Source organism: Phascolarctos cinereus, unplaced genomic scaffold, assembly GCF_003287225.1.
Source record: "Phascolarctos cinereus isolate Bilbo 61053 unplaced genomic scaffold, phaCin_HiC Scaffold_5;HRSCAF=322, whole genome shotgun sequence".
Classification (NCBI taxonomy): domain Eukaryota; kingdom Metazoa; phylum Chordata; class Mammalia; order Diprotodontia; family Phascolarctidae; genus Phascolarctos; species Phascolarctos cinereus.
Window position 1 is genome coordinate 179,949,582 of NW_027555958.1, and position 7,063 is coordinate 179,956,644.

The 7,063-nt window shown below is 37.3% G+C and overlaps 1 non-coding gene across 1 annotated transcript; it reads left to right on the forward strand.

Annotated features, from left to right (window-relative positions):
* Positions 1 to 914: 914 nt before the first annotated feature.
* On the forward strand, positions 915 to 1,019 carry LOC144458010 (U6 spliceosomal RNA). Its single transcript, XR_013487573.1, has one exon. It is a non-coding gene; the product is annotated as a U6 spliceosomal RNA (small nuclear RNA).
* The last annotated feature ends 6,044 nt before the right edge of the window (positions 1,020 to 7,063 follow it).

A 7,063-nucleotide genomic window follows, 5' to 3' on the forward strand; every position in this document is an offset into this window, starting at 1 on the left:
CCACTTTTTAAAAGTTAATTTTATAATATGACAAAAAAGGAAAATGATAAATGTTGGCAAAAGACGTGGGAAAATTGGGACACTAATACAGTGTGGTGGAGTTGTGAACTGATCCAACCATTCTGAAGAGCAATTTGGAACTATGCTCAAAGGGCAACCAAACTGTACATGCTCTTTGGCCCAAGGTCCAGACCACTACTAGGTCTATATCTCAAAAGGATAATTAAAAAGGGCAAAGGACCTACATGTGCAAAAATATTTATAGCAGCCCTTTTTGTGGTGGCAAAATATTGGAAATTGAGGGAATACTCACCAATTGGGGAATGCCTGAACAAGCTGTGGTATATGAATGTGATGAAATACTATTGTACAGTAAGAAATGATGGACAGGCAGATTTCAGAAAACCTTGAAAAGACTTGTTCGAACCAATATAAAGTAAAATGAGTAAAACCAGGAAAACATACACAGTATCAGCAACACTGTGTGATGATCAACTAGGAATGACTCAGCTCTTCTTAGCCACCCAGTGATCAAAGACAAATACAAAGGACCCATGAAGGAAAATGCTATCCACATCCAGATGAAAAACTGATGGACTCTGAATGTAGATCAAAGCATTTTTTCACTTACTTTATTCTTTTTCATGATTCTTTTCCTTTTGATCTGTTTCTTCTTTCACAACTGTGACTAATATGGAAACATGTTTTACATGGTAGCACACATATAACCTATATCAAATTGCCTACCATTTTAGGAAGAAGGGGGGGGAGGAAGGGAGGGAGAAAAAAATTGGAACTCAAAATCTTGTAAAAAGGAATGCTAAAAATTGTCTTGACATGCAATTGGGGGAAAAAATAAAATACTATTTTTAGAAAGTTAATTCTAACTTAAAAGTTAACTTTTTAAAAGTTAATTCTGCTTCAACAGCAAATATACTAAAATTGGAATGAAACAGAGAAGATTAGCATGGCCCCCGGGCAAGAATGACATGCAAATTCATGAAGTATGTCATATTTTTTACAAAAAATTCCTAGAGCCAAATGTATATCATCTGATCTCACCTTTTGTGAGATCACCATCTATGGCCTAAAAAAAGGTCTACAAGAAAGCTCTATTGAAGAATAAAGCAAAGGGGGCAGCTAGGTGGCACAGTGGATAGAGCTCCAGCCATGGAGTCAGGAGGGCCTGAGTTCAAATCTGACCTCAGACACTTGACACTTACTAACTGTGTGACCCTGGGCAAGTCATTTAACCCAGATTGCCTCACCAAAAAAGAAGAGAAAAAAAGAAAGAATGAAGGCAAAGGAGACTATAGAATTGCAGACACGAATGGAATCTCTACACCAGAACCAATAGAAAGCTGCAACAAAAAGGTAGATTAAAGCAATTTGTCCAAAGAATATCTCTGCTTTAAAAATGGAACTGATTATATGCAGCAACTACTCTGATAATGTCTTTCACCTTTTCTCTGAGACCAGATATGAAATAGATATTTTAAAGATCTTCCTAATACACATAGTATTTCTATTTAAATGTTTAAACCATATTTAATTACTTCATTTTTGTTCTTTTTTGCTATATGAAATAGTTTTCATCTCTATTATTGCAAATAACCTAAAGTTTCTATTTTAGGTTAACTTGTTTTAACAATACAAATAAATAGAAATTCACTTTTAAAAAAAGGTAATTCTAATTAATAATAAATCACTCATTTTTCCAATGGATAGAAAAGTTCCCTTAATTACAAAGCCTAGGGTATATTTGAAGTTATTTATGCTCATTTCTTTAATTTGGGGATAGTTTTGAATATCTGCCAGAGAGCAAATGAAATGTCAAGTGCCTCCTGACATTTCCAAGTATATCTGTTTAACCTTTGTTTTTTTAAGTGGATTTTTTGGCAGGAATTTTTTTTAATAAAAGTTTCAAAATTCAATCTGGCCCCTAAGGATGTATCTGTGTTATTCCAATCTGAACTCTAATTCTAAAGCCCCATTTTTTTTTAAATTGGGGGTAAGGAAAAAGTAAACCCTGATCTTTTATTATAATGAGGAATGACCTTTGATGAACCTGCCAGACTATAAAAAATCCGGCATTAAACCTGAGACAAAAAGAGAGCCTGGATACACTCAGACTACATAACTAGCCCCTAGATATTTGTAAGTTAGTTATAATTGATTCCTCTGAAACTCTTAACGATTCTAGACAGATTTGCTTACCAAATAAATGTTCCTATCAGTTGATCTTTATGAACTATAACTCCTGAAAATTCAATAGATACTAGATGGTTTCATTAATCTTTTAAAAGTTCATCTTTTCTCCTGTAGGCTATAACCCTTAGCAAGGGGAAAGGAGAGAATCAGATGCTTTTGTCACCTGCCATTCTCCAGAAAGATCTGGCTGCTTAGCCCTGTACTGAGCCTTCCTTAAGAAATCACTGGGGTGCATGTATAATCTATATCAAATTGCTTGCTTTCTCAAGGATGAGGGAGGGAAGAGGGAGGGAAGGAGAGAATTTGGAACTCAAATTTTTAAAAAACTGAATGTTAAATATTTATGTTTTATATAATTAAGAATAAATAAAATAAAAATTAAATGTAAAAAAAAAAGAAATCATTGGGCAGCTCGACTTCTAGATCATATGACCAATAAGATGAAGGATTAAAGACTTTCTCCTATTCTCATATCCTCTCAAACCTCTCCAAAATGGGAATTGTTCACCATAGATAAATAATTTCAGCTATTTCCAAAGTCTAAAACACCAAGAATTCTAACAGGATAAAAATCCAATGAATGGAGAAGGCTAATCCTTGGGCTGATCCTTGACCTTTAATATGTTCTCTGAGCACCTCTTCCTCCCCCAGCCAACCTGCTCTGACAGGGCTGCAAAAACACCTACCAGCTTGCAAAAGAACCCAGCTATTTCCCGACCCCTCCCTCTGCCTTAGGAAACCAAAAGCAGAAGTATGCTCTGGCTGGGACTGCAGAAAGTCACTGCTCTTTGTTACAACAGTACTCAGCCAGAAAACTGAGGAACAGAAAGAACTAAAGCATGTGCCAGCATCTGTGTAGCTCCACTAGGACTGAAGCAAAGGTGACTGGGATCCATATAGGGCCAATTCTGTCCTCCCAGAAGTCACTTAGGGCACAGATCAGGGACAGTGAAACATGAATTGCCATGGAAATCTAGACGAGGTCTTCCTTTGACACTTAAGAAAAGAGAGGAGATGGGGTCAACAAAACTCAGTGACCACACTTTATGGCAAACCTGTGGACTCAACAGGCATTTTAAGTTAGCCAACAGTTCGGTCTATGAATAGTCAACTCAAGAACAAGTCTTAGATTTATACTTATAGTTGTAAGAAAACTACGTTGTCACAAGTTGCAGGTTATCAATCACAGTAAAACAGCAATAGATAGGGAGAGAGAGATAAAAAAAAAAAAGGAGAGAGCAATTGATGCAATGAATGCAGAGGATACTTTATAGCTCTTTTGAAACCTTTCAAAGACTTTCTTCCATTTCTCCAGCCAGACTTCTAAAAGAGAAAACAAAAAAGTCAAAGTAAACTAAGCTAAAGTGACTTTCAAATGAGTCAACAACATAGAATGGAGAAAGGGAGCCATAGGGAAAGCCAAAGGGAAACAAGGCAAAGGCAAAAATAAAGGCAATAAAGTATATAAACAGCGGTGAACTGGAGTAAGAGGACCCAGGTTCAAATCCTGGCTCTGCCAATTATAGACCTTAAGAAAGTAACTTTGGTTTTCTGAGCCTCATTTTTCCCATCTGTAAATTTTAATTCAGCAAGCATTTATTGAGTACCTATGTGCTTTGTATTGTGCTAGACACTAGAAATAAAGAGATTAGACTAGATAATTTTTAGGGTCCCTTCCTACCTCTAAATCTATGGTCCTATGGTCATAGGTGAAAAAGAGTGGACGAAGGGGAAAATATAAGTGGCCCTCTGCTCGGCTTTATGGGAAGGAGAGAATAAGCATTTATAAAGCACCTACTATGTGTCAGGCACGATATTAAGTACATGCTTTTACAAATATTATATTATTTGATCTTCACAACAACCCTGTGGTGTAGATGCTATTATTATCTCCATTTTGTTGTCGTTCAGTCATTTTCAGACCTATCTGACTCTTTGTGACCCCACTTGGGGCTTTCTTGGCAAAGGTACTGGAATGCTTTGACATTTCTTTCTCCAGCTCATTTTATAGATGAGAAAACTGAGGCAAACAGAGTCAAGCGACTTGCCCAGGGTCACATAGCCAGTAAATGTCTGAAGCTGAATTTGAACTCAGGTCTTCCTGAATCCTGGCCAGGTGCTCTATCCACATCCTGACTTCAGGCTTAGTGCTGTGTTTACTGCACTACCAGCTGCCTCCATGTCTTTATGGTTTGTGACAAGTAGTTTCTATGTGACAGTGTTTGCTGGCCCAAGGTTCAAGGTGAGTGGGAGGCATGGATAGCTGTCCCCACATAGGAGCTCTTGGGTATTGCTATGAAATAGCTTCTGTAGAGCAGCCTATTCAAGGTTGACTCAAGATGGCCCTCATAACTGAGAACAACTCCATTCCCCACTCCCTCCCACCAACTCCCTAGAAGCTAAAAGCTAGAAAATCTTGTCTTTTTCAGAATTATTTTGGAGGAAAATTTGAGAGATGGCATTTTTACTGCAGTAAGCTTAAACAGCCCTAAAATTGAAAAATAAAACATCAGCCCAAGGATATTAGGCTAAATCCTGGACCACAAGGTAGAAGTTTCAGAACAAGCTTACTAGCCTTCATTAGTTGTAAAATAAATTTACATCCAGCCGCCCAATCATAATATATCACCAAAGTAGCTATTAGAAACAAATACGGTTTTTATGAATGCTCAGGTGATTTTCTGTTTATTTGGAGAGTGTTTAAACTTAACATGATTCATAGCAAGAGACAGCTAGTACTTTTAGATTTTATTCTCATTCTTAAAAATAGAGACATCAAATTCATTCCAAATATCAGCAAGTCATTAGAGAAACATTACCCATCTTTTGTCCTACTCTGATCTCAAAACCATTTGAAAGGGCAAAAGTGCTCAGTGGAACAAAGTAACCTATCTTAGAACCCAAAACTCAGACAACTTCAGCAGATAGAAACAACTGAGCTTTGCTCCTAATTAGCTAAAAAAAAAACTCCCAAAAAAATTAAAACAAAAAAAATCAGTTAAAATAGAAAGCAACCAGATGTTGAGTGAGCTTCTCCTTGATCCTATCCCTACTAGCTATATAAATGCCATTACTACTACTGATGATAATTGTATTTGTCTTTGACCCACTGATTCATTCTTCAGGCTCCTCCAACACCCCTCAACTTGTGTTTCCCTTCCTTCCTTCCTTTTTCCCTCCAACTCTTCAGGGAGGCATCCATGCTTCCTGTCTGGAAATTGGTTGGCTTCTAGTGGAAACCAGAAGACTCAATTTGAGACTATTATCAAGGTGCCATAAATTGAATTGTGTGGTTTGTCCTTCATTCTCAAAGAGGACCATGACATCAGGAAGATGATGCAATGACTTGCAAGTGAATTGGATTTAAGTGAGAGATGGCTATACTATGCAAAGTCACCAGCCTCACTTTCTCCTCCAGAGCCATCTAGGTCCAGTGGCCAGATATAGATCGGGACAACTGGAGATGGCCCAGGATGCAGCGGGAGACCTTGGCTTTTTTAATTTAAGCTAAGGTCTTTGGGAGTTCTCACTATGGCTGAGGCAACACCCATTTAGTGATTAGGGCTGTTTAGGAAATGAGCCAAAAGATGGCCCCTTTAATTAAAAAAAAATCAAACAGGGAGGGGAAGACCCTCGGGGTTTCTGGACAAAAGAGAAACAATTACTATTTACATAGATTGGATTGGGCAACTGCCTAAAGAGGGACTGTAATGATGGCTGACATTTATATAACACTTTAAGTTATACATGCATAATCTCATCTGACCCCCAAAACAAACCTTTATTGTAGCAGAACAAATATAATTACCCTCATCTTACGAATGAGGAAACTAAGATTCAGAATGGTGGAATTACTTGCAGAAGTTCTCCAACCTAAGAAACAACAAAGCCAGGACCCAAACCTAGCATCTCTTATCCTAGTGCCCTTTTCACTATGCCACTCAGTGATAAGAAAAAGGCAAGAGGAATAGGGAAGGCAGTGATTCCTAACTTAATCTCTATTTGCCAAACAAGAGTCAGTCTAAGCATTTTTGGTGGGACATGGCCAACACAGGAAATCATTTTTCTTAGCTATGCATATTTTCTTATAAGGCTTTTCTTTTTTTTTCTTTTTCAATGAGGTGTTGGGGAGAGAAATCAGAAGGGGAAAAGATATTCATTAATGGGAAAAAAAATAAAATTGCATTATTTTTCCTAGGTTTTCCTCTTGCATTGAATCTATTGCTTTTACTAAAGAATGGACCATTGTACATCCCAGTTAGTCAGTAAACCAGGGCATAGCATGTGCCAGGCCCTTAAGTGTTGGAGATTAAAGAAATAATAAACAAGATTAAGATTCTGTTCTTGTATACTCAGTCAACACGCATTTATTAAGCACTTAGTAGTCATCAGTTGCCTATACTATTCATTTGTCAAGCATTAATTAGCCACCTACTGTGTATAGAGCATTGTGCTAGATTCAAAAACAGTTCTTGATCTTGTGGGGTCTAGGAGACATTTGGCAGCCAATCTCAGAGTGCCTGATGATATTGACTGCATTGTTAATTAAATTCTTCCACGGATTATTTAGCTTTTCTTATTTTTATGTCTAAAAAGTACAAAGAAAGAAATCCATCAATGGAAATTTTTAATCATAGGCTGAACAGACACTGGCTGGTAATGTTGCAGAAGGGATTCTTGATTGAGTACAAGTTGGATTGGGTGGCTACTGAGGTCCTTTCCAACTGCAAGTGATTCTGTGATTCTGTCTTATCTGTCCAAATAAATCACAAGCTCTTGGAAGGTAAGAAAATACCCAATACCTATTTGAATACAATGCTGTGCCTAGTGCCTCTGATATCTCATAGTATCT